Here is a 27,487-nt window from a genome sequence, read left to right on the forward strand (position 1 = left end):
GTAGCTTTCAGTGTCACATCAAAGGGACTGTACCTGAAATTAAAAAAGCAGCTCTTCATTGTACCTAGATGTTTAGCTAAGGTCTTCACAAACTTGGTGAGAGGTTTTCCACTGACCGTACTGGACATTGGATGAGATCTCTTAAACCTTATTACAAGAGTAAAAAAGATATAGGTTGCCCATGGAGGGACGGGCATCTAAATATCTGAAGTGCAAATGTAAACCATCTTACAGGTGTATGACAAGAAATTATCTGAACTATCAGATTCAGTATTTGGTTTTCTGGTTTTGGGGGTTTTTCTTTTTTGAGGGGTCTGCTAAACCTTCCTGTAATTTATCTGTACATCTTCAAGCTATAACCTTGCGAAGTATAGTAGCAAAAGTGCCAAAAATAATCTCCAGCCCTCTAAAAGCAAACTAATATGTGATACAGACAATACACTAAGGTAAACACTTCAGTGTAAACATGATTTATGTTTTGAGTAGTACCATAGACCAGGCTGTACACAGCATCAGGCAGGCACACAAGATGTCATTATACTGTTTTCTTTCATATTAAAACTTTAACAGAAAGTAACAACTTCAAACATCATCTCAACTCCATTTTAGTGGAGTTGTACTTGCTTTTGATCTTGTTATCCTGCTTGGCCTGTTCTTGTTTCTGGGGTCATGCTTTTCAGTTGACTGAGTTAAAGAGAGAATTAAGAGGCTCTTGGAGAATGGTGGGAGTGGATTCAGCCTCTTGAAGAGCTGACGGAGGGAAGTGCCTGATGTCCAAGATGGTCTGGAGTGAGCCTTCACTGGGAAGATGGGTTTCACATTGAAGACACTCTCTTCATTAAGAGGTCAGAAAGAAGACACCTTCCTGATTTGTTCATGGGGGCTACTGATTAAAAATAAAATGAACCAGTAACAGACCAGTTACACGGGGTTGGTAACTGGGCTGAACTCTCTGAAAGCAATTGTCATAAAAAAACACTGGAGTGGAATAACTAAATATAACAGAAAACAGCTGCCTTGGCATCTTTCAGTTACATCAAAATGCATTAAAATAGTGGGAAAATGCAGTTCAAAACCAGTAATTTGACAGGTAAATGGGTTAGACTTGGATCTTCTTGTTTGGGAAATTTTGCTTTACTGTTTGTAGCAGGCCCATAAATTAAAGCACTCTTTATCTTTCTTTATTGTCAGTTTAATTGCAAGCAGGAGATAAAAAGCTGACAGGAATGCAGAAATGTTAATGAACAACATCTATGGTGAACACACCCTTTCAAATATGCACTCAGAGCAATATGCCCTTCATAAGTCATATGAAATGGAAAGCTAGATTGTGCAGAGCAAATAAAGTAATTTGTTCTGAGGTGACTAGGTCAAGCTTTTCTACCAAATAAACCCTTCACTACCCAAAACTTTGCTACTTGCTACAAATTCTATGGCAGGACTGGTTGGTCACAGTATTTCCACCTTTTTAAAGATGCTCAACATAACAAAGTGACTCTCAGATCCAATTAGTCTGTTATTAGTGATGACCAATCTCCATCCTCCCTGGATGAAAGGCAGAAGCTCAGAGAAGCCTCACTGTTGGATCATCAAATGTGTAGGAGGGGTTTGTGTTAAGTGTCTCTGAAAGAAGAGGAAAGCAGTTCAGCTTCCAGAAGAGTCATGAGCCCACATGTGCTCATGAAAGCAATTTGTTTTTAACACTCTTCAGATTCCTGGTGTTCACATCTATGTTCCTGTAGATACAGCTTGAATCTTCAACAGTACTGATGCTTGATGAAGATATCATGATATTGTAAGATAACACTTGAATATTTTGGATAAGGGATCAATGGCACCCAAGACACTAATAGAGGCAGGACAGGTTAGTGTCTCTCCATTGACCCCTGATTATATGGAACAGTTTGTGGAGAATGCTGTGGGCAGAGGAACTTCTTCTTCCTTAATCTCTTAGGCTTCATCTTCTTAATCTAATAAAAATCCCCTTCCTAGGATCACATGTGCAGCAGTATCACTGAGCAGCCACACATTGAGCACTGTCCTACTTCAGGGAAAAGGGAGCTGGGGTAGAACTGGGGACACCATGAGAACAGATGTTGCAAAGTATAAGAAAACTGAGTGGTGAAATCTGGTATTCACCCTGTATAGACTAAGCTCATTATCACAGATACCTTGAAAGCATCAACAGCAACAAATTTTGTTATTGTATACATTTAGGATCACTGACCTGTGGTGGTAGAAACAGATTACTTAATATCACTATGGATGTGTTGACACTTACGAGAATGAGCTGGTAAATGACTATTACTCTCTTGCTTAGTATTCCCCTGGAAACAAACAAACTCCCCAAACAAACTAAAATAAGTAGAATACTCATAAACAAATGGATGTGTGTCTTCAGGAAAAAAAACAATGAGGAAACACTGATGTTTCATTCCGTTTTAACAGAAACCAAAGCCAAACTCCAAGGGAGCTAGAACTCTTTAATCTAAGTCACAATAATAAATGAGGGAGCATATTATATCCAAGATGTGGTGAAACATCGTGATGTGGTCTTTAGACTGATGGGGTCAAAGTCTTCGGTGGCTAGAGGGAAGGCAGCTGTAAGTGACTGACGGAGACAGGCACAGCAAACAGCAGTGCATAGCAGGGACTCCAGCTATTCCCTTTCTATCTGTGAAGCAGGGTGAGGACTTCACCTAAAACCTGCAAGAGTCCTGAAAGCCTTTGACTTTGCTGTGTCTTAAATCACATCTTTCATGCATATTTTAACTTATTGGCAGGATTTTTGCAGGATCTTTGGATGCTGCATCTACACTTTTTCTAGCAGAAACAATTGATAAGACTAAGGTTTCCTCTTTTTGTTTTAACTGTGTGCTGTGTTTGGGTTAGTTCATTTTCAAGAGATCTTGCAGTGTCTCCTGAACAAGTCAATCATGTTTGTAGGTAGTTGCAAATTTCAGCTACAGTAATGGGCATAGCTGATGGACAGTGTAATGATACAATGATTTTTTAAATTATTTTTTCCAAAAAGCTGTGGCTTTGATCAGTAGTGACAGGGGAAGAGATATTGTGTCAGTGGTCCTGAACCATTCCACCACAGTTTTGCTTTCAGTGAAACTCACAAATACTTGTGGCTTCTCTATGATTTATGGTGCTGAAGTTTCCAGCTTGCAAGTGTCAGGTGGGGAAGGTTATCCCAGCTACTAGAAACAAACTCAGCCTGCAGCAGATCTGAGTTGTTTGCTTAGCAATCACATGAACTTTCAAATCAAATCCACATTGCATAAGAACAAGGACACCAGTGTTTGATCTCCAGGGTCAATTTCTTTAGTTGAGTTTGATGAGGTACTTGTCAAGGTGGACTCTGAGCAAAGAAAGAATTCTGCAAAAAAAGCCCTAACCAAAATTTGTTAAATAAAGAAGAAAAAAGGGAATACATTCTGTCTTTAACTGTTAGTGTGTAGGAGCTATCTAAGATGTGTCTTCCGATTCACATTACTTGGAAGTGGGGATTCAGATCAGCTGCCTGCTTTTATTCACAGCTCATTCCAGCAAGCAGGGGTTCATCTGTTGTAATGCAACGTGGGTAATATAAGCTGGGACTTGTTCCATATAACAGAGCAAGCTGTCCTGTGACAGGAGATAGATGAGAACTGATAAACCTGTATGCCTGAACTGTGTGAAAACTTGTCCAGCTTCATAGTAGTGAAAGGATGGGAGAAAACACGAGACCTTCAGCCAAAGGCACAAACTGCATTTAACATTTCTTGATGCCAAGGCAGTGCTGCCACCTTAGCCATGTGAGGGATGCAGATAAATAGTACAGTGAATAGTCCAGGTGAAACCTGCAACTTGTGTGAGTCCGCAGAGATGTTTAAGTATGCTGTTAAACTGGATAATCTCTTCCACTCTTCTGATCTTTTGAATCTGTCAAAACTGGTGCTTTTGTGTTTTGATGCCTCTGACTCAACTACATGCTCATTGTAGCGGCCTTTGAAAAGAAGAGTTTAAAAATGACTAAGTGGAGCCAGCAATGTGCCCTCATGGCCAAGAAGGTCAATGGCATCCTGGGATGCATCAAGAAGAGTGTGGCCAGCAGGTCAAAGGAGGTTCTGCTCCCCCTCTACTCTGCTCTGATGAGGCCTCTTCTGGAGTCCTGTGTCCAGTTCTGGACTCCTCAGCTCAAGAGGGACAGGGAACTGCTGGAGAGAGTCCAGCGCAGGGACACCAAGGTGATCAGGGGACTGGAGCATCTTCCTTATGAGGAAAGGCTGCAGGAACTGGGGCTGTTTAGTCTGGAGAAGAGGAGACTGAGGGGAGATCTTATTAACATTTATAAATATCTAAAGTGTGAGTGTCAGGAGGTTGGGACATCCCTTTTTTCTATAGTATCTAGCAACAGGACAAGGGGTAATGGGATGAAGCTGGAACACAAAAAGTTCCACTTAAACATAAGAAAAAACTATTTCACTGTGAGGGTGAGGGAGCCCTGGCACAGGCTGCCCAGAGGGGTTGTGGAGTCTCCTTCCTTGGAGGTCTTCAAGACTTGCCTGGACATGTTTCTGTGAGACCTGATCTAGGTGAACCTGCTTCTGCAGGTCGGTTGGACTAGATGATCTCTAAAGGTCCCTTCCAACCTCTACCATTCTATGATTCTATGATTAGTCCCAAGCTTTTGTCCTTGGTATGATTGCTCCTCTGGGACCTTCTGTACTTGAGATCAGCTCTATCCCAGTGCTAGATTTATGAAATCTCAGTTTCTCAGAGGCCACCAGCACTTGCTAAAATGGTGAAGCAGCACAGGGTATCCCACACCCCTCTTTCAATGCCCAGGAATCCCTGTTAATCTCTCTGGTACTGTAAACTAGAAGCTATCCATTCCTCCCAGTCCAAGTTTGGTGCTTTACTGTAGATTACTAGAAGAATTAAATGTGAGGGAAAAAATTCACTGGAAGGATTTTTTTTTCCTTTCCAGGGGACAGAGAGTAAAGAGAGGGGCCAACAGATGATCAATCTTTATTTCTTGGCAGTTCAAATATCCTTTTATGTATGAGTCATATGTCTAAATATTCAGGGTCACGAGTGATCTCCTCTTGACCAGATTTACAAGACTTCTCTCTCCTTGGTCTAACTGAAGAGTCTAGATGCATTCAATCCTCTTATCTTTCTGGACTTTCCTAGATCTATGCTTTAATTTTTCTCTTTGGGAACAAGTAATACAAATATAAGAACAAAGACAAAAGATTTTTTTTGTTCCTGTATGGTTTTCATAGTTCTTACAAAGACCTGTCAGTGTCTTTTGTAGCAATTTTTGATTGGTAGCATCTAAACCAGATTTTATGTGGAAAAAAAGAATTCCCCAATATTTTTGGGTGCACTCCACGCATTACGAAGATTTATAGAAAACATATTTTGAATCAAATGGACTGAGATGAAAGCAGTTACAGAACAATATTTATTGAAACACTAGACAGCCAAATATTACTTCATAAAATGGGAATAAGAAAATATTCAGTGGTTAAGGGACAGTAACTTCTTAAAGAATTTAATTGGGCAGGAGTCATCTCAGGCAGTCCCCATTCACAGTGTTCAGCATCTCTATTCTCTGTATATTAAATATCTACTACATTAGGCATTAGTAGGGGATGAAAACTTTTAAAGTCAAAACTGAGTTTTCAAAACTTTGATTTTTATTTGTTCAGGTTGTTGTCACTGTCTGCACATTTGTAGCCTTGAGTGATCCACAAATACATGCTCTAAACACTACCTGAGAAAAATGGGGACAAGGTTTAGGATCCTGCTCCTGCAGATGCTCGTAAAGTTAAGTGAGAGAGCTGCTCATGAATGAAAATATTAGTATGTATAATCTCTGTTAGGGGTATGGCTAGGAAGTAAATTTATTATAACATTTTGTGATCTTATTCTGATTTTTCATAAAACAAACAAAAGTTATGTGAAATCAGAGATATAAGAAGTATGCATGTAACTGTGGGTGTTGAGTGACACAGCAGTGCAAACTGGAACTTAGCCATATCTAGGAATATAAGAACTCTATAGATTTCTACCAAAAGCAAAGTCAATACATAATAAGCACATCAGTCTCTGAAGTTTGAGTACATCAATATTCAGTCTATGACATGGTTCCGATACTTCTACTACTGCTTTTATAGCACTATTATTGCTTCTGCAATTACACCATTCATTTCTATGATTTACTTTAGGTCTTTAATTTACCTTAGGACTTTAATTTAGATCTTGATTTCACAACACATTTAAGCAGTACTACAGGGAAGAGCTGAAGCTGATGATGGGTCTCTAAGGACTGATGTTTCTTGAAATAATAATCTAACAATAGGATGCTGTAACGAAAGTGGAAAAACCCTACAACCAGTCTTGCATTAGCATTTAATAACAGATGTGCTGTGTAATCCACAGGAGGTACTTTTTCAGCTTTTCTTAATGTGAATAAGATCTTTGCTTGAGCACCATGTCTGCTTTGGGGCCACGCACTTGATGAAAGATAGAGAATTATAAAAGAGCCAGAGGACAACAACACAGATGATGAGAAGTTTGGAAAACATGATGTACAATGCAAGATTTTAGAGGTTTCATTTTGGTTTTTTAATCTAGAAAAAAGGGATCCTGAGATGGGACATAATGAAAGACTTTCAGTGCTTCAAACATTATTGTAAAATCCTATGATGAATTGTGCCCATAGGGATATGGGAAGAACTAGTCTAATTTATAGCACAGGTGATTTTGCTTAGGCATTAGGAAACACCTTTAACTCTCAGGAAAATCCAGGACTAGAGGAGAACATCTAGAAAGACTTGTTACTCTTGTGATCAGAGTTTTTTAGGGACACACTGGACATACATCTGCCAGGAGAGGCCAAGATATAGTTACCTTGCCTTTATGTGTAAGGTGGAGGAAGTATTTTCCTGACATGTCTCCCAGCCATCCAACTCTGTACTTCTGTGATTTATGGTCCTACAGAATAGTAGGGGTTGGAAGAGATCTCTGGAGATCATCTAATACAATCCCCTCCTAAAGCGGATCCACTTAGATCAGGTTGCATAGGAAGGCATCCAGGCAGGTTTGGAAAACCTCCAGAGAAGGAGACTCCACAACCTCTCTGAGCAGCCTGAGCCAGGGCTCCCTCATCCTCACAGCAAAACAGTTTCTCCTCATGTTCAAGTGGAACTTCCTGTGCTCCAGGAAGCACTTACTCTTTGTCCTGTCACTGGGCACTTCAGAAAAAAGACTTGCCCCTCTTCTCAACATCTACCCTTTAGATATTTATAAGCATTGATGAAGTCCCCTCTCAGTTTTCCCTTCTCCAGGCTAAACAATCCCAGGTCTTGCAGCTTTTCCTCATAAGGCAGATGTTCCAGTCCTCTCATCATCTTGGAAGCCTTCCACTGGACTCTCTCCAGAAGTTCTCTGTCCCTCTTGAGCTGGGGAGCTCACAGGACAACAGATGAGGCCTCACCAGGGCAGAGTAGAGGGGGAGCAGAACGTCCCTTGACCTGCTGGCCACACTCTTCTTGATGCATCCCAGGATGCCATTGGCCTTCTTGGCCATGAGGGCACATTGCTGGCTCATGGTCAGTTTATTATCAACCAGGACTCCCAGGTCTCTCTCTGCAGAGCTGCTCTCCAGGAGATCAGTCCCCACCCTGTACTAGTCCATGGGGTTGTTCCTTCCCAGATGCAGGACTCTGCACTTGTCCTTGTTGAACCCCATGAGGTTCTTCTCTGCCCAACTCTCAAGCCGGTCGAGATCCTGCTGAATGGCAGCACAGCCTTCTGGGGAATCAGCCAGTCCTCCCGGTTTGGTGTCATCAGGGAACTTGCTGAGGGTACACCCTGTCCCCTCATGCAGGTCGTTGATGAAGATGTTGAACAAGACTGGCCCCAGAACCAATCCCTGTGGAACTCCACTGGCCACAGGCCTCCAACTCGATTCTGTGCCATTGATCACCACCCTCTGGGCTCTGTCATTCAGCCAGCTCTTGATCCACCTCACTGTCCACTCATCCAAGCCACACTGCCTGAGCTTTCCTGTGAGGCTGTTATGGGAGACAGTGTCAAAAGTCTTACCGAAGTCAAGGTAGATGACATCGCCTGCTCTTCCCTCATCTATCCAGCCAGTCATGTCATCACGGAGGGCTATTAGGTTGATCAAGCAGGATTTCCCTTTGGTGAATCTGTGTTGAGTGTCTCTGATAACCATCTTTCCCTTCATGTGTTTAGAGATGACATTCAGGATGAGCTGCTCCATCATCTTTCCAGGGATGGAAATAAGACTGACCAGCCTGTAGTTTCCCTAGTCCTCCTTCTTACCTTTTCTGGAGACTGGAGTGATATTCACCTTCTTCCAGTCCTCACTCACCTCACCTGTATTCCATGATAGTTCAAAAATAATGGTTTAGGAATAACATCAGCCAACTCCCTCAGCAGTCATGGATGCACCTCATCAGGATCCATGGATTTGTGGGTGTCCAACTTGCCTAGTAGATCTTTAACCCGATCCTCCTCAACCAAGGGAAGGTCCTCCTTCCTCCAGATTTTCTCTCTGTCCTCCAGGGACTAGGCTTCCTGAGCACTGTCCTTAGGAGCAAAGATTGAATCAAAGAATGCATTCAGTAGTTCTGCCTTCTCTGTATGCTCTATTATGAGCTCACCTCATTCAGCAGCAGGCTCACATTCTCCCTAGTTTTCCTTTTGTTGCTGATATACTTGAAGAAGCTCTTCTTGTTCTCCTTTACATCCTTTGCCAGATTTAATTCCAAAAAGGCTTTAGCCTTCATTCCTGCATACTCTGACAATGTTCCTGTACTCTTCCCAAGTGACTAGGCCCTTTTTTCACATTCCATAGATTTTCTTCTTTCATTTAAGTTGTTCCAGAAGCTCTTTGCTCATTCATGCAGGCCTCTCCTCTCCTCTCCTCTCCTCTCCTCTCCTCTCCTCTCCTCTCCTCTCCTCTCCTCTCCTCTCCTCTCCTCTCCTCTCCTCTCCTCTCCTCTCCTCTCCTCTCCTCTCCTCTCCTCTCCTCTCCTCTCCTCTCCTCTCCTCTTCCTGATTTTTCACCAGTAGGGATACACACCAGTCTTGGGTTTGGAGGAAGCGATGCCTGAAAATTAACTCTTTTTCTTGGGCACTCTTACCTTCTAGGGTCCTAGCTCCTGAGATCCCTCCAAGTAGGTCTTTGAGGAGGCGAAAGTCAGCTCTCCTGAAGTTGCAATCCTGCTTGGTGTCCTGCTTCTTCCACACATGATCTTAAACTCCACTCATGGTCACTGAAGCCAAGGCTGCCCCTAACCTTCACATCCCTGACTAGACTTTCTTTATTTGTCAGTACATGGTCCAGCAGCACACCTCTCCTTCTTGGCTCCTCAACCACCTGTGACAGGAAGTTCTCATCAACCAACCTCCTGGACAGCATGTGTGCGCTTGGCTGAGTGGCTTTGCCAGCAAATATCAGATATTTGTTGAACCAGAGTCTTAGACTACAATCAGCTCATAGACATCAAAGGCTTTGTTTGGAAAGATTCATGGGATGACCAAGTGCCAGTTTTCTGTCCTCTGAAGAGAAGGTATCTGGCTGTCACTCAACTCTCTGACCTACAACTGTCTTGCTCATTAATCACTCAGCTGAACCAGACCTGCAGCAGTATGGCAAGAGAGCAGATAGTTTCTGCAAATATTTTGCCAAAAAAAGTTTGAATGAACCCAGGATGGACCAGCAGCTGATTTCCTTTCACACGGTCTTCCCACTCTGTCTTGCATTGTTCTTGCCAAGGGCTTGATGTTGGAATACCTTTCAGGAATTATGTTCAAGAGTCAGAAAAATGTAGCCAAAAGATAAAAGCTGAGATTTCAGCCAAAATGGATGTGGAACAAGTGTTGTCCCAGAAATGAAAAATCAAACCCTGAGCACACCAAGCTTGTCTGTCTTTCATACCCAGTGAAGTCAGGCCACAGGAGTCCTGTGTTTATGTTTAGAGAGGGAGGAAAGATGAATGGTGGCACATAACCAGAACAGGATTACTGTATTAACATCTGTGCTTCCTCCTACCACTGCTGACAAGGTCAAGGGAAGAGAGGTCAAGGGAAGGTGCCTTGACTACAGATTTGACTCTGTTGTATGCTCTACTGTCTTTCACACGAATGTTGTTACTAGTGATCTGCCTTGGGCTTTTAAGCAGACTTCTTTTTTTCTGCTGTATGTGCTGTGTTTGGCGTGTCTCCCTAGATACAGCACTGACTGCTGACTTCAGCCTAATGTACACAGTTGTCCCACCCTGGTACACCACTGAAGGTCCCAGCAGCTGTGTTCTTGTGTAAGTTCTTGTGTACAATCCCTGCAGTTACTGATAGATGTCCCATAGACCCCAGGGGTTCACTTATACATGAAAAATATTTATTGATACTGTTTATCAAGAATACTTTGTATTTAGCAATGTTTTGCAATGTACATCAGGAAGAGTGAAGGAGATAATGCATTGATACCTTTTAGGTCTCTGAATATCAGAAAAATTCTTAGGAGACAAAATGATCTTAGGAAATATACTTTGTGCTGCCTCCTAACCTTTACCCTCACTCATGTAAGCAAGACACTCTCCAGGGCTGGAGGGTTTTACTACCTAGGACAAATACATTGCAAGTAACTACTCTCTGATGCATCACTGAAAGATAAAATCTTCTTTCTAAGGTTATATATTAAGAAACGGGAAAAAGGCAGCCGTCAAAAGCCTGACACATAATTAATATAGTAATCAAATGGCTTCAACATATTTTAAGCCTTTCTAGTTTAAGCCTTAGTCAGTCCTGAAGAACTCAAGTCCCAGATCAGGGCCACAGAAACACTCCCTTATCATAGCCTGCGAGACCTGCGTTTTAGAGATCTCCTGTGCCTTGCTTTGAGATGGCTGCAGAACTGTACTTCCTAATTCTTGGGGGAGTGAGTCTATCTTCTCAGGTCCCCACAGATGTTCTCCCCAGGCTTACCCCCTATATGCATTGTGCAGGCAGCTCACTTGCAACAAAGTGCCAAACACAGAGTCACGGGGATAGCCTTTAAGGTGCTGATGGGTTCATTTCTTCTTGTCAGGGTGCTGAATAGCTTCCTCACTTCTTGGTGACCTGCCTGGTGGTTTCCAGAGAGTCAAGGCTTCTGCAGTTGCAGGACCATAATCTCCCAAATGTACAACTTCTTTCCCTGTCCTCCTAGAGAGGTGAAGCTGTAGATTACAGGCTTCCAGTCTTGGTGATAGTGAACTGGGAGACTGCAAGCTATACTGCAGTCTGAGACCTATACATCAGTCTGCCTAAGTCACTTAGATAGTCCATGTGTCCCTAGCTCCACTGAAAATCATCAAGCAGGATAAGCAGGGTCTTTAAGTCCTAAAATTACAGATTTTTGGCTGCCATGTCAGCTGTTACGCCACACCAACAGCATGTCTGTCCCTCTCGGGGCAGTTGAAGATGTAAATGACCCTGGAGCTGGGGCCTTAAAAGCCTTCAAACTGTGTCCAAGGCCTAGGGCAGCCAAAAACGTCAGGTTGAGCCCAAGGCAGAGGTGCCAGCTCCTCGTGAGCTCAGCCACCACCAGTAACAGTGGCAGTTAGGAATGGGACAGGAGCAGTATCTTGCCGAGCTGCAAAATGCAGGCGTCAGCCATGGTCTAGAAAACCTGTAGGGGAGGACACTCTCCACTAGTGGCAAACAGCTTGTGACGGTGAGGGGATGAGGGCAGTTAATTCCTGACATCCAGCAGGAATGCAGTGGGTGTGTGTCTGGGGTCCTGCAGCCCCTCAGATATGTGTCTCCTGCCCCATGGACCATGGCGTACACCTTGCCAGGTGCCTAGCTCTGTGCACAGCCTTCACAAAGCACTGCTGCTGTTGTGAGCTGGACTTTTCAACCTCCTTTTCCTCTGTGTAAAGTGATTCTGTAGGCATGACCTGTACATAAGCTATTCTGTATATAAAATGATAAAATTTTACAGCATCTCCTTAAACTTTTATTTTTGAGGCCATAGGATAAACATTTTTCTGTAGGTAAGACAGGACATGTAAAATTGCCAAGGAGGTGAGACACTCATGGAATTATGGACAACAGAGTCTCTTTTCAATTAGATTCGGGAAAAGGCTGTGCATTTTCCATTAGACGAGCTTTAAAGGGACTGTGACATAAAACAAAAGCCAAGCCAAATACTGAGAGCAATGTAACCAGTGAGACAATGGGAAAGTTATTTAGCAACATACAGAGCCCTGGAATGGCCATGCTGTAAGTTAAGCACGCACACCAAATGTATTTTGGGCTGCTGGTGCCAGAGCACTTAGATAACCCTCCAAAAACGAACTCAGACACAGCATGCTTACATTTCCCTCTCAACAACAGCTTGTGAGGCCATCACTGTGAGGGGATATACAACAGTTATTTATTTCAAATAAGCACTCATGCAGAACAACTTAGACTCTGTGATCTTAACCAGATGCTCTTCAGTAATCCCACATGCAAGGTGCATGGTGCAGCTTCCATGTGCCTCTCTAGAGCAGTACATCCTGCACTCTTACCACTCCGTACTGAGCACTGCCAACTGCTAGCCACTCTGTCCTGTAATTTCATCTGTCTCCTGAACATCAACTCTCACAACTGAGCAAGTACAAGACCATTTCTGCCACAGAACAAGAGAATCTGCTCTTTATCTTTTGGAAATGATGCCCTTATTGGCTGGTAGAATAAAGCTGTTGCCAAATTATACTTCTGCAGCAGATACATTGACCTTCCCTTTCAGTTAAGTCTTCCTTATTGCACCAGGTTCCTCCCTAAACCAAAATCTCCTTGCTGTGGTAGTTGTGAGGAGAAGAGTTACTACAAATCTAGTTAAGCTTATCTAATTTGCAGACATTACTTGCTCTTGTCTGGGCTTTTGGGGTTAGTTTATCTCCGGGTGTGCCTGTACTGATGTCAACTGGACTTAAGGATGTCTTTGAAGGCTGAAATCAGAAAGGATGAAGAAACCTAGGGGAAACAACCAAGCTGAAGATCTTGGCTTCTCTGCCATTATGCAAAGGTGTCTAAAATCACTTGTGTGAAGTGTTTTAAAGCAGCCCACATTTCTTGCATTATTTCCTTCGCAGTGCTAGAAGACTTTTTGATATTTTTGAAGGATCCAGAAACATAAGAACGTTGATTATGAGTACTCTGATTTTCTTATCTTTTCCCCTATGTCTGGGAAGAAAAGAGCTTTGGTATTTTCTTTCCAGTTTCCCACAGTAGAGCCTTGGGAAGACTATCATCCTGGAGAGCAGTGCAGCATGTGGTGTCATCCCCAGTGTAGAACATACCAGAGGGGCATTCTGCTTCCTTGCAGTTATCAGGGAACGACGGGAGCACCAAGTTTCCTCCTCATGGTTATTCCTACTTTTCAGTGGGGACTTGTCTGCACTTGATACCCAGAGTCTACCGGGACCCACAAGCATGTCTGTCACATGACTTGCTGATTCTGTTTCAGAAAGTAAACTATTCAGGAAGGTTTTTCAAGGACTCTTTTTTTTTTCTTGCAGGAATGTTCCTACCACAACCCTCAAAACTGCTCTCATAAGCACTTTGGTGAGAAAGATGTTTAGGTAAAGAGAAGATGTTTGTACATATCTGATCACCATTATGTCTCAACTGAGACAAAGGACATCAAACACCTCTGTCAAGTTTATGATTTACAGTTTTTCTGTATCATGTTTATGCTTTGAAACAGCAGGGTCATGAGCTGAAACATCATGTATAAGTGTACATGTGTGAAAGAGAGAAAAAGAGGGATGAAGGCATCAGAAACTTCAAGCAAAAAGAGGATTTCTAAATCTTCACACTTACCCAACCTGAATGTTAGGACAGATTATTAGAAAACTGCTTTTCTGCTCTGTAGGACTTTTCTTTTTTGCTTTGTTTTCATTTGTTTTGACAGCTAATAGCCCTGCTTGCCAGCACACAATGAAATCAGCTGGTGTTTGTCCTGTCAAAAATGAAAGGGTTTCCTATTATTCCATTGATTTCATTATATTAGATTAAGAAATCATGTGGTTGGCTACCAATAACATGAGCTCAGAGTACGTTGAGCAATGATTCATGCTGTTGCACGCTGAATCTGCTAGAGAGGTTTGTCTCTGAAGAGACAAATACGGACTTCTCTTTATTTAAATTCTCTGAGACGGGATCAAGGTCATCTTCCAGAGAAGTCCTGAATCTTACTGCAGATTTTAGGTGCCATTGTAACACATGCAAATCAGAACAACTGAATAATCCTAACTGTTAGATTGAAACAGTTTCTGCTGAAGATGAAGAGAACTGAGAATCCTGGACCAGGGTCCCGCCAGATCAGTACTCACCTTGGCAGGCATTTACATTTGCTCAGCATTTTGAGTCCTGCTCTGCACCACTGGGAGCTGTCTAGTTGGCTATATTTTAAAAGAAACAGGAAAAAGCAATGTACTCCAAGAGTATGAAGAGGTGTGAGGAGCCAGCTTGTCCCAGAAGATTGGTTTTGGACACTGAGTCCAAGAAGTCATGTTTGGACTTGACCAGCCCTCTTAGACTTGCCTGTGTTTCAGGATTAGTCTCTACCATAAACACTGTGGCATTTTAAGTGTTTCAGAGGAAGACTGTTAGGGGGACAATCGGGGGCACACTACCCTGTCACCATTTGTCATTTACTGGCTGACAACTAGCAACCTCTACAGGAGGTACACACACCCTACTCTCCTGCCTCTCTTAAAACTCCTCCCCAAAACTAAATCAAAGATCCATAGTTTTGTTTTGTTTCTCATTTTCCATTTTTCTTACACTTATTTTCTTCAGGATGATCCACTGAGCCTGTATGCTAGACATACACAAGCAGAAAATTTGCACATAGAATCATAGAATCACAGAATGGTAGGGGTTGGAAGGGACCTTTAGAGATCATCTAGTCCAACACCACTGCAGAAGCAGGTTCACCTAGATCAGGTTGCATAGGAACATGTCCGGGTGAGTCTTGAAGACCTCCAAGGAAGGAGACTCCACAACCCCTCTGGGCAGCCTGTGCCAGGGCTCCCTCACCCTCACAATGAAATAGTTTTTTTCTTATGTTTAAGTGGAACTTTTTGTGTTCCAGCTTCATCCCATTACCCCTTGTCCTGTTGCTAGATACTATAGAAAAAAGGGATGTACCAATCTCCTGACACTCACACCTTAGATATTTATAACTGTTAATAAGATCTCCTCTCAGTCTCCTCTTCTCCAGACTAAACAGCCCCAGTTCCCGCAGCCTTTCCTCATAAGGAAGATGTTCCATTCCCCTGATCACCTTGGTGGCCCTACACTGGACTCTCTCCAGAAGTTCTCTGTCCCTCTTGAGCTGAGGAGCCCAGAACTGGACACAGGACTCCAGATGAGGCCTCACCAGGGCAGAGTAGAGGTGGAGCAGAACCTCCCTTGACCTGCTGGCCACACTCTTCTTGATGCATCCCAGGATGCCATTGGCCTTCTTGGCCACGAGGGCACATTGCTGGCTCACGATTAGTTTATTATCAATCAGGACTCCCAGGTCTCTCTCTGCAGAGCTGCTCCCCAGGATGCCAGTCCCCAGCCTGTACTGGTGCATGGAGTTGTTCCTTCCCAGATGCAGGACTCTGCTCTTGTCCTTGTTGAACCCCATGAGGTTCCTCTCTGCCCAACTCTCCAGCCAGTCAAGATCCTGCTGAATGGCAGCACAGCCTTCTGGGGAATCAGCCAGTCCTCCCGGTTTGGTGTCATCAGGGAACTTGCTGAGGGTACACTCTGTCCCCTCATGCAGGTTGTTGATGAAGATGTTGAACAAGACTGGCCCCAGAATCGATCCCTGAGGAACTCCACTGGCCACAGGCCTCCAACACAAATTTCTGTCACAATGTATTCCATGAGCTAAGCAGGAACCAACATATATGAGGAAGCCTGAACTTAATAGATGTGAGGAATAAGTGTTGCATGTGTTCTCATAATGGCATTTGCCTTTGCCCAGTGTTAGGATCAGTTAATTTGTGAGGATCACAAAGGCAAGTTGCGTAAGTAACATAAATGTGTTTGTGTTTGGTGCCAGAGGGCTGTGCTGGCATCCAGAAGGACCTCCTTAGGCTGGGAAGTGGGCTGACGAGTCCCTTATCGAGTTCAACAAAGGGAAACACAAAGTCCTGCTCTGGGGAGGAACAAGTCCAGACCCCAGCAGAGGCTGAGAGATGACCATCTGGAAAGCATCTCTGCAGAGAAAGCCCTGCAGGCTTTCAACTTATTGCATTGGTGGGCAATGAGTTGATCATGAAATGTGCCCTCATGGCAAAGAAGGGCTTGCTTGGATACCTCAGAAACTTGCTGGGATGCTTCAGGAAGGTGGTCAAATATGGGCACAGGTTGCCCAGAGAGGCTGTGGAGTCTCCGTCTTCAGAGACTGGACATGGCCATGAGCAGATTGTTCCAGCTGACTGTGTTCTAAGCTGAGGATCAAATAGGTGATGTCTAGAGTTGCCTTCCAGTCCCTGCCATTGTGTAAGTCTTTGATTTTTGCAAAATCATAGCAGTAATTTTGGTGCAGCGACAACTGTGCTCCCATAGTTGGGTTTATGATGAGAGGCAGCCATGGGAACAAAAGTATGCTTACAAGTCAGGTCAGAGTTTAGTTCAGGAGTTTTCCAGAAGCAATGGCACAGGATAAAAAGCTTGACAAGAGTATTGCTGCTGCAAGTCATGCCTGGGGAGGATTTCTGCCTGGGGAGGATTTCTGCCTGCCTGGATACCACTAATCCCTGCACATGGAACTTGCAGCAAAGTGAAGAGCATCATATTTGGTTGGGATTTAAAGTAATTTGGTTCTGTGGAAAGGGTAACTCAGGACTTATTTCTCTGAGGTAGATCAGCGGCTTGGAAATGGCACTTCTGGAGAAGGATTCCAGGAATATAGAGGACTATCTGTATCAAGAAAGGCTAGTGCTAATCTAAACTAAATCTTCTCCTTTTATACCTGCCCAGGTCCCATTTAGTGCCCTTGGAGCCGGCACTAGATCATTTGGGGCTATAAAGATTAATAAAATATCAAATATATGTTTTCTCTGTGCCCTTCTGTTATCATATTTGGATGATAAATGAAGAGAAGATGAGATTGTCTGAGGACACTGGACAAACAGGCTCATCTTGGAAGATTGCATAAATTTTCTAGAGGTGCTGATAAAACTGTGATACTTGAAGGAAAGGGACACACAAGGCAGTCGAGTACAAGAGCAAATCCTTTACTGCAAGTGTCTTCAGGCTTGGTAAATTTAGGAAAACTTAAGAACAATCTGAAGGAAAACAATCTGAAAATAACTTGCTTGTAGCCTATGAATTCCAGCTCAGGGAGAAAACCCAGGGCTGTGAAGAGTTATTTAGTCTTGCTGAATAACAGGGACTGAAGACTGGAGATAAAATAAAATAGAAAATGAAGCCAAAGGAGAAAGGTAGCCACTGGAGAAGGTCACTGAATATCCAGTGAGATATCCAGTCAGGAGGTGAAGCCTGAGGGGACATAAGCATGCCAGTTCTCACCATGAGAAGGCTCATCGCCATCAGCAAGGTGGGATGCAGACACCAGTTACCGGCCACCCATGTACAGGCAGTGCCATGCTGCAGCTCAGCTCTTGCTGCCTCTGAGCAGAGCTAAGGACCTGCTGCCTGAAAACCAAGTCTGACTGAAACCCTGTCCCATGCCTGACCTCATGGTACCATCCTGCCGTGAAAAGCGCATCAGGGCATAGCCCTTCTCACTCACTTCATGGCATTTGTTTGAAGGCGAATCTGAATCCATCATAGCCTTGCCTTCCACCTCTGTTGTTGAAAAGTTTGTATTTAGACTGATTGCAAATAGCTAACTTACTGTGTGGGCTGGGTAAGCTGGAATATTTTGGTAGGTCCTGCAGGGACCTTGGGCAGTATGGGTGCAACTGTACAAGCCCTCATTAATTAGGAATGTTTCTGTACTGTGTTTTTACACATGGACCTAGTCTCATATGCATCTGGCAACTAGTTTACTCCAAACAATGTGAAGTAATTTTTGGCCTCTCAACTGGAGGCATGAGTGTCTGTTTTTTAACTCTTTGATGACACTGGGGATGCTACATGAGCCTCTGAAAGGCAAAAACCAGTCTACCTTTGCTCTAGCAATAGCTGCAGAGATAAGGTTCTGGAACCTATGGTAGTGAGGGGCTAACTTGATACTTTTGGAGAGGCTATTTCATTGTGATGAATTTCAGAACTTAACAAATCACTTCAACTCAAGCCTTTTGCTATTTTAAATTAGGCAGGACAGGCTTCTGGACAAACCACAGACAGGACAGGCTATAATCTTACTGATGATGTAGCACTCATATCCATTTTGTATTATATTTTTCTTGTGTTTTCTCAGTAAAAGAATTTTTTATTTCTGCAGCCTTTGTTTCTGTTAACTTTGGCTGAAAGAGCAATATCTGAGTGTCATCTAAAAATGCTTTATTATGCTTTCATGTGTTGAAATCCAAAAGAGTTTTATTAGAAGATAAATGCTTGACATGAAGTTGGATCAGCATTTATTAGTGTAAATCCAATGATCTGACTCTCCCAGTACAGGTAGGTTTTCTCTTGCAGAGAAGGATAACGTTTAACGAGATAATGTGCACAGGAATTTTTCTGGCAACAGAAAGAATATCACAAATCCTTCATGTTTGAGATCATATATGTCCATGTATTCAGTTATACAGCTGGATAATTTTCTTATGTGTAGGGATATTAGAGCAAAAGAGGTGAAATGGTGACGAGCAGCTGGTTTGGATGTCAGCTTTGTTGTTCCCCTTACAGTTTTTTAAAAAATGCTGCAAAGAAAACCTGAACATGAGATTTCAGTGAACATGATTTCAGTGGAGCTGATTTGTAGTATAAAAAAGGGAGTTATTATTTTTGTTATCACTCAGCCATCATTCACACTAGACTAAACTAGTGATTTGATTCTGAAGTATAAGCGTTTGGAGTAAGAAATGTTCTCATTCCTGATGCTCGCTGCCATACATCATATGTATGAGATTTTCTCTATTCGTTTCCCCAAATGGGATAACTCACTGCAACTCACAATTCTCTGTTGTCAGCAAATATCTGCCTGTAAGTTAAAACAGAAAACATGCAAAAAGGAGAAGAACCCATCTTTTCGGAACAGAGCCAGAGATCAGGTCTGTTTGTGACTGTTTCATTTATCCTTGTGAGTAACCCTCACTCTGGGAGAGGTGCTGCAGAAGAGAATCTAATACATGAATGAGAGCAGAGGTCTTCAAATTCGTAGTCCTATCTACAGCAACATTGAGGGGAAGAGAAAAAGGAGGGGAGACAGTTTCTGCAAACCATCCCCCAACTCTATTTCTCCTGTTTCATCCTTCTCAATAGTACTTACAAGGCATAAATTCATGCCACCATGATAGGATGATATTTGATACCCTCTTTAAACTTAGATGACTGGTGAGGTGCCCAGGCTGTGGAAAGTCATGTCCCCCTAGTATTTTGTATGTTTTGCTTTCTTTATCTCCTTAAGTGTTCTAATACTGACTTCTGATCATATCACAGTTTAGAGAATCATGTAGCAGTCAATCAGGGTTGTATCCTGGAGATATTCAACCATGTTTGAGTGTCAGCTGGAAGCATCTGTTACATCTGATAAGGTTACACAGAATTTCTCTTTCGACTGGTACAAGATGACAAAGGGTAAAATCCAGTAATCTTCATCTCTGCTAAGTTCAAGGTTTGATTTGACACCAATACCATTACAAGACTCTTATTCCAAAGCTCTAATGGTGATGCCAAATCCTTACCACTACAGCTGCATCCTGCCTGGGGATAATCGCTACCTCCACAGTCTTCACACTGGGGCTTTTCTTTCAGGTCGAGATGAGCACTGGAATTGCCTGATCTGAGGCCTTCAAGCAGCAGTGGAAAGGGCAGAAGCACAGCTTTCAGCTTTCCTTTCCTGATGTTCTTGTCTAAACTGTTTGAAAATAATTGACATTAAGTTTTTCTTTCCTCTTCTTGTTTCCAAATGTGGAGAATAAGCCTCTGGCCTCACTGCAGAAGACTTGGAAGGGAGCACCTGAGCAAGCCCTGGAGTAGGTCAGGAGGCACAAATGCTGGTGTGCTTCTGGAAGGCAATTGCAGCAGATTTTTGTGCAAGGAAGTTTTGTAATCCAAAAAATCTCTGAGAGTGGCAGGACCTTCACAAGAGTTGGAGGTCAGCCCAAACAAGACTCGTTTGTGGAGATCCTGGGCAGACACATGAACACAAATACGGGTTCCCACGGAAGAAAATGCTTCCCTGATGACAGGAGCCCTTTCACTGTGCAAAGACACAAGAACACTTGCAGCACGGATGCAAGAGGTGGGAAAAGAGCAGAGAATAGCTTGCTGGTTTTGTCTGTTCACATGTGGTTACCAAAACATCCGAGGATCCATTGCAATGGCATATAGCTTGCTAAAACACAGACCTGGCTAATTCCATGGCTGATATGAGAACTGCTGCACTGATGGTTGTTAGGATGTCTGGCTTCTCCCAGAGAAATCAGTAGGATCCAGGATGAATAAACAAACTGTTAACACTGTTGCATTCCAGGTCCATCACTGCCCAAATCCCTTGTACTCACTAGCGAGGGCTGCTGAGCACACAGAGCCATTTGCATGCTGCTTGCCCATGCTGGCGTGTAGGAGGCATTCAATTCAGTAACACCTCCATGGTGGCATATGCTGGCTGGCAACTGCAGCTTATGTCCATATACCAGAAGAGCTCCACAGCCCTCAGTTCCCACCACATCGCCCAGGCACTAAGCTTTTGACTCTAGAGATTGGTTTCTAAAAGAATTCAAGAGAGGGCTACCAAGATGATCAGGGACTGGAAGATCTCTCTTATGAGGAAAGACTACGTGATCTGGTGCTGTTTAGCCTGGAGAAGAGAAACTGAGGGGTGACCTCATCACTTACAAGTACCTACAGGATGGATGGCAAGAGGATGGGGTTACCAGTGAGGTGCCTGAGGATTGAAGGAGAGACAATATCACTCCACTCTTCAAAGAGGGTGAGAAGGAGGACCCAGGAAACTACAAGTGGGTCAGCCTCACCTCCATCTCTGGAAAGGTGATGAAAGGCAAGAACAGGAGAGAGCAAAAATTCAGCCTAAGGATGCCTTTGGAAAAGAAGTGTATTAGCCCTGCAGTCCAAGGTGGTTTCTTGGGATTCCTGGGAACTTAGCACATTGGATTTGCCCACCTTGGGGTTCCCATATTTTTCCTATGTGTGCACTAATGGCAGAGTAAATAATTACAAAAGGGAAAACTGAACTGTGCAGAGTCCAAAGTTTTGGGAAAGTGTGTTCCTAATCCATGTGCATGAATACAAAGTAGTGCTGCATGCTCTGTGTTGCTGACTTAGAGAGTTAAAAAAATAAAGCTTTTTAAAGAGTAGTATTCTTTCATTCACTTTGGATCACCTCTGACACTGGAAATTTATGTTGTTCATTGAGCAATGATGAGAGATTTGAAAACCAATCACATCTATGTGTCTAATGGGACCATGTTACCTTAGGCCAAGTATGTATATCCACACAGATACATCTAGGAACCTTTCCAGAAAAACTGAAGTTGGTTCTGTAAATATATGTGACTATGAACAGTTGTGTGAATTTTTATGGGATTGGACTTGATAGTAAGGCATATGATGTAACAAGTGCTTGCAGAACTGGGATCATTCTTTATACTAGATAAAAAAATACATTTCTAGAGAGGATCAAAAACCTCATCTGTTTTTGCAAAAAATAAGTGCAACAGTTATTTAAAGCAGCTGAAAATAGATTTTCTTAAGGCAACAAAAGCAAAGAGATTTTAGATTGTTTCAGGGAAGTTTTACAAGAAAGATTGTTCTGGTATTCTTACAGAAACCATTATAATGAAAAACTCTTTTGCTTCAGAAAACCAGAACAAGCTCTTGTTTAATAGCTTGCTGAGGTTACAGCCCTTCCTGAACTGGTGCTCTTGGTGCTCTTGGACTAAATTCAGTGTTGGTCAGGGGTTTCATGCCAACCTACAACTCAAGGTGTAGAAGCTCAGTGTTGGGATGTGTGCAAGCAAGAACAATGCTAAAGGACCAAAGCCTGACTTAAGGAAACATAGCTACTCAAGGAGCTGTTCTGCATCTGTCAGACAAATTCTCACACTAGCTAATCTCTATCTGCCAGTGCTGTTAAATTTTACTTCTGTTGCAATTATAGTCCTGTCACTGGAGTGACTGAAGTAGCTAGTTTGCCCTCATTTGTTCTTCATGCTTTTCCCCCCATTTTCCACTTAGGTTTTGCTTAGTTTTTTTTTCTCTACTTCCCTTGGCATACTTTTCTCACTCAGGAAACAACAGGCCAGTTGTTGTGAGAAGAATTTGCCTGTGACCCAGAGGTGCTGTAAGGAGTATGTTGATGAAATATTTTGTAATTCACTCAGGGGCTTGGAAAATGTGTAGGCATCCAGATGATCATTTTTATGACTGTATATATGGTGTTGTGCAAGTATTTTAGGTGCAGGACACATGTAACAGACAAAGTTTAACTTCTATTATTCTTAGCTGTGATTCTTAACTGTAAATGCCATAAGCCAAAGCCTGAGCTTGTGGTATATGGTGACACCCTGCTCTGGCTCTGCTAATGCTATGAACAGTAACCATTTACATGAGAGAAAAGGCTAAAAGCCTCTCTGGAGGGTGACAGCAGGCACATAAGCTGCAGCTGGCAGTCTCCAAAGCCTATTTCAAGCTCAGTCCTGAGCAAAGTGTGGCAGTAGTCTGCAGAAGGCAATGAGATGGCAGTGATGGGGCTGAAGAGCAGGCAGACCACCACTGTCTGCACAAGGCTGGGCCAGCTCCTCCCTGGGAGGCCTAAGGCTAGGAGAGCCTGCAGCGTGCAGATACACCATCACAATGTCAATACCAGACTTTTCACTAGACAGCAAGAAGAACAGCAGGGTGGGAATGTGAGCACCCCAGAACCATGGGGAAAATATTTGTTCTGATGGCATCCAGTGCCTGAAAAATGTGCAGGAGTTGATGAGCTTCTTCCTGAAAAGATATTACAAAAGAATGGTCTTCTGAAGAAGTCAGCATTTGAGAAAGAGTCCTCCAATTAGTTTCTATTAATATTTCCTGACTAGAAATCAAGTTTTTTGCAGTCCTGCTTAACCATATCTCTTGAATCAAGGCCTAAAATGATGAAGACCTGACCAATTTACAAGAAATGGTTTGATTGCCATGAATAACTTTGAAACTTTACAGCAACTTCAGAGAGGGGCAGTTTTGTAGGAGGCTTATCTATAGCTTGAAGAGAGTGGTTATGTATGGAGAGCATAAAAGTTGTTTATTTTTAACTGAGATCTTATTTTTCCTGTAACTGTCTGGTAGAAAAAAAACTGTCTGAAAAGATGCATCACTGATACCATTTGGAACAACGTACATAACCCTCTTCCTGCGACTCAGACATTAGGTCTATAGAAAAAAAATCTACTGCTTTTTTTTGGTTACCCTTTTCTTTTTTTCCTTGATTGATGAAAAACAAGCCACTGGAAGTAGACATGCTGTAGAAACAGAAACATTTCTTCTACAAGTGAAAAGAGAAACAAATGAGTTAAGAAAAAAGTAAGGACTCTCTGACCCCATATTTTCCATAGTACACTACTGCAGGAATTAAAATGACTACTAGCAGATGGATAGTGGAAAATTTTGCTGGTGCAAACATTGAAGTGATACTGCTCTATGTAACTGTAAAAGCAAGGACTGTTTCCATTTTGCTCTGTGTGTTTATTTTGCCTGCACTTTCTAGACTCATCCCCCAGGCATCTGCACGTGCTTGGTCACTAATAAATGAAAAAAGTGAGGAAATACACTTTGTCTGCTCTTTTGTATCTCCATTTGGTATGTGTCCATTGCAGTAGGTAGGTACACTTCTATATGATTAAGATCAACTCTTAGTATTTGGACAATAAATAAAAATGTTCTGCTAGACTGGTCAACAAAATACTTATGTGCATGTTTAAATCCATCAGTGAAGCACTGAAACATGAGTTTAATAACTCATGCTCCATTCCATTAGATTTAATGTTCTTTAAACCCACACTGGGAATCAGATATATACTGAAAGATGTCCTGACAAGTATTGGCTTGACTAGGGACTCAGGAGTCTGGGAACTGCAGGTGAATCACTTGCCAGTCTTCTTCTGTCAGCAGCAAATATTCAGAGGCATGATTATTAACATGAAAGGTTTGATGGTCAATCCCACATAGCGAAAGGAGATGCAGAGGGGAGTGGGTAAGCACTTTGTTTCTGAAACCTGTATATGGTGTCTGGATGTTGGGGCAGACCTTATTTTTGATTGAAGAGGAAATGAAGACAAAGACTTTACTGGGATGCTCTTTCCCAAAAACATTGCTTAAGAGTCTCTTCTGTTAACTCCAATCCAATGCCACCGAGAAGTATCAGAATACATTATCTCAAGCAGGAATGATTTTGTGTTTGGAAGAGTTTAGGAAAGAGCCCTCTCACAGGAAGCATAGGGTAGGAGCCGCTGAGTACTCCATCCAGCCCGTCACCAGCTATGCCAGGGCACTGCTCTTCCCTGGGACAGAGCAGCATTCCTCCTGGAGCATCAATGAATATCCCTATCAAGGCAATGGAGTTTTGTCAGTTTTCAATAGCTGAGGATACGGCCTGGGGGGAATTGGATGAATGCACATGACATGCAAGGCAGGAAGAGGGAGGGCTTTTGATATAAAAGGAACCTTAAATGTACCAAGTTTTCAATTAAAAAAGAGTGGAAAATGGAGACATGAGGGGAAATTGCCCACTGATTACAAATTCAAATGGAGAGTCCAAAGAAAACAGACTTCACAAGATGGTTATGAAGAAGTTACCATAAAGTTTCTCTTCACCTTTTGACCCATACTATGAGTCACTCCAAGATAAGACTGAGCAGAGAATTGTCATATGGGAAACTAAGCAAAGGCAATTCTTCTCCTAAATAAATAAGTACTCAACCCAGGGGAAATTACAGAAATGTGAAGTTAGTCTCTCTTTCCCTCATATCTTTTAGCTTTGTGTTTCTGGTCACTGCTTTAGGTACTTGAAGAGCTGAAAAAACTTAGTCTCGGGCTCAGGACCTAGTAAGTAAAAAGAATTAAAGAAGCACAGTAGCACAACACCTCCATCCCACTGCACTTTGCCTTGTACAAGAAAAGTTAACTGCCTATACAACTATCCCCTCTCCAAATGGGTGCCATCAAACAGCAAACTACTTCTGTGGAGAGAATCCTGTGAACTTCAGGGGAGTTCCTAATGGGCCTGCTGAAATCACTGACAATCTTCTCTTGATGTCTGTGGTGGGATTCATCCTATGACCTGCTGCTGATGCTGAGTGATCATGCTACCTCTCATAAGGTAAGCCTCTGAGCTAACAATAGCCATAGGCTTATGTTTTGGTTTACAGAACTCAAGCACAGTGTAGCAGAGGGCAGAGCAGAGCAGAGATATAACCAGCTGCTTTCCAAGTGGGTTTTGCAGACAGCTACTCTACTAGCAAAAAACTAATTTCCAGTTACTGGGGGTTATATCTGCATGACATCGCTGTGACCCACTATGAAATGGTAGCCGTGACTGTTGTTAAATTGCTCTCATGAAGTCATAGCCCCCTGAGTAGAAAGACATGTTAAAATGTCTTGAGCTAGTGCTGACATGCATTTGGCTAGGATTTTATCTGATCCATTGGACCTTGACACATAAAACCGGATTGCCCTCTTTTGGTACTCAAGAACACCCTGCTGAAGGATCACTTTCCTCTCTGAAAAAGATAATTTGCCTGCTGACTGAGTGCCTAGCCCTCAAGTGACTGTCACTGAGCTTGTCCCAGCAGGGCCATGGAGGGAATGTGCAATCGAGTGCTGCAAAGCCAAGCAATGAGGAAATGGTGAGGTTTACTACACTGAAGTATTTTTGGAACAACACTTCTTTATAAAGAATCAGTGATAATGAACCCAGACAAAAGCACCAGCAAGTAAATGCAAACAGATGGTGTTTCCAGATGCTCCCAGTAAAATCTCTAACACAGTGCCTAAGCAGTGCCTGATAGCTAAGGAATGGCTGACATACAAAGATAAGAAGTGATTTGGATTTATTTTTAGCAATGTTCTTTTTTTCCGTACAAGGAGTTTAGGTTTAGCTGCTCTGACATTATCATTTGATGAATTTAGGTTCAATGGAGTTTTATTTGGATTGGAAGAGGGAGTTGTACTTTTTCTCATGTTAAAACTGGCATTCATCACCTTGGAAAGAGTTGGTATGAGTGAAAGCCTACCAATGCAAATCTCAGCCACTTCTCACTCTTTCATCACCTCTCCTCCCCTTCAGCTCAACCCCTTAAGGTAGTTCCCTGCCTTCCCTACAGAAATCTGACAACCATCACACTGTGCAGTTGTTGTAATGCTGGTTGCTACCACACCATCAAATCTGTCTGTGCATTTAACTCTTCTCTTCTGCATTGTCTATTTAGACAGTATACTTTCTGAGATCAATGACTGGAATACGGAAACTTTCTTACTTCTATGAACAGAAAGTGATAGCAATAATGGTAATACAAACAGTGATAATAGCTATAGCAGCAGCAACAGGTTCTTCAGTGAATACTTGCTTGGAAATACAAATTAGATAAGTCTGTTGTGAATAACCAGTCCACCTAAGAAAAATTTATACAGAGAAATAAGGTGCTTACCTGTCAACTGTGTCTTGGTAACTGTCCATGCAGCTACTTAGAGAATGACAAAGTAAGGCACCTTTATGTAGCTGCAGAAGGGAAATGTTTAGGATGAATGTCATCACCTTGGAATTCCTGCAAACGTGCATAGGGCAAATGCCCTATGTTGATCTGCAGTAATTTCACCATGTGCATGAAGCTCAAATTTACTCACCTTGCACTGACAGCTGGTGACAGACTGGGACCAGAATGAGGTGTCATCATCTGCTGAGGGCACCTCTGTGCACCACGATGTCAGAACTCTCTCAGAAGTCCAGGTGTAGAGCTAATCTGACAGGTGAGCCTGTATTTTGTTTTCAAAAATAATTTTGCCAACCAGGTGAAATGGCAGGTAGGCTTTTAAAAGTTTGACCATAAATCCCCTCCAGGTTCTTTTTTTCATTGTTTTGCAAGAGAGAAACGAGCTAGAGGATCCTTCCCAAACCTATAGGGCCAATTTCAACCTCAGTGTGAGACCATCTCCAACAGCAGATGTTTATTATATCTATTTTATGAATTGCTGGAACATCACATTTGAGGTTGGCTCTTTGATATGTGAAAATTAAGAAGGACCCAACAAAAACACCACAAACTCAAAGGAAACGGGTCTTGTTTTGCTG

This window comes from Colius striatus, chromosome 2 (assembly GCF_028858725.1).
Source record: "Colius striatus isolate bColStr4 chromosome 2, bColStr4.1.hap1, whole genome shotgun sequence".
Lineage (NCBI taxonomy): Eukaryota > Metazoa > Chordata > Aves > Coliiformes > Coliidae > Colius > Colius striatus.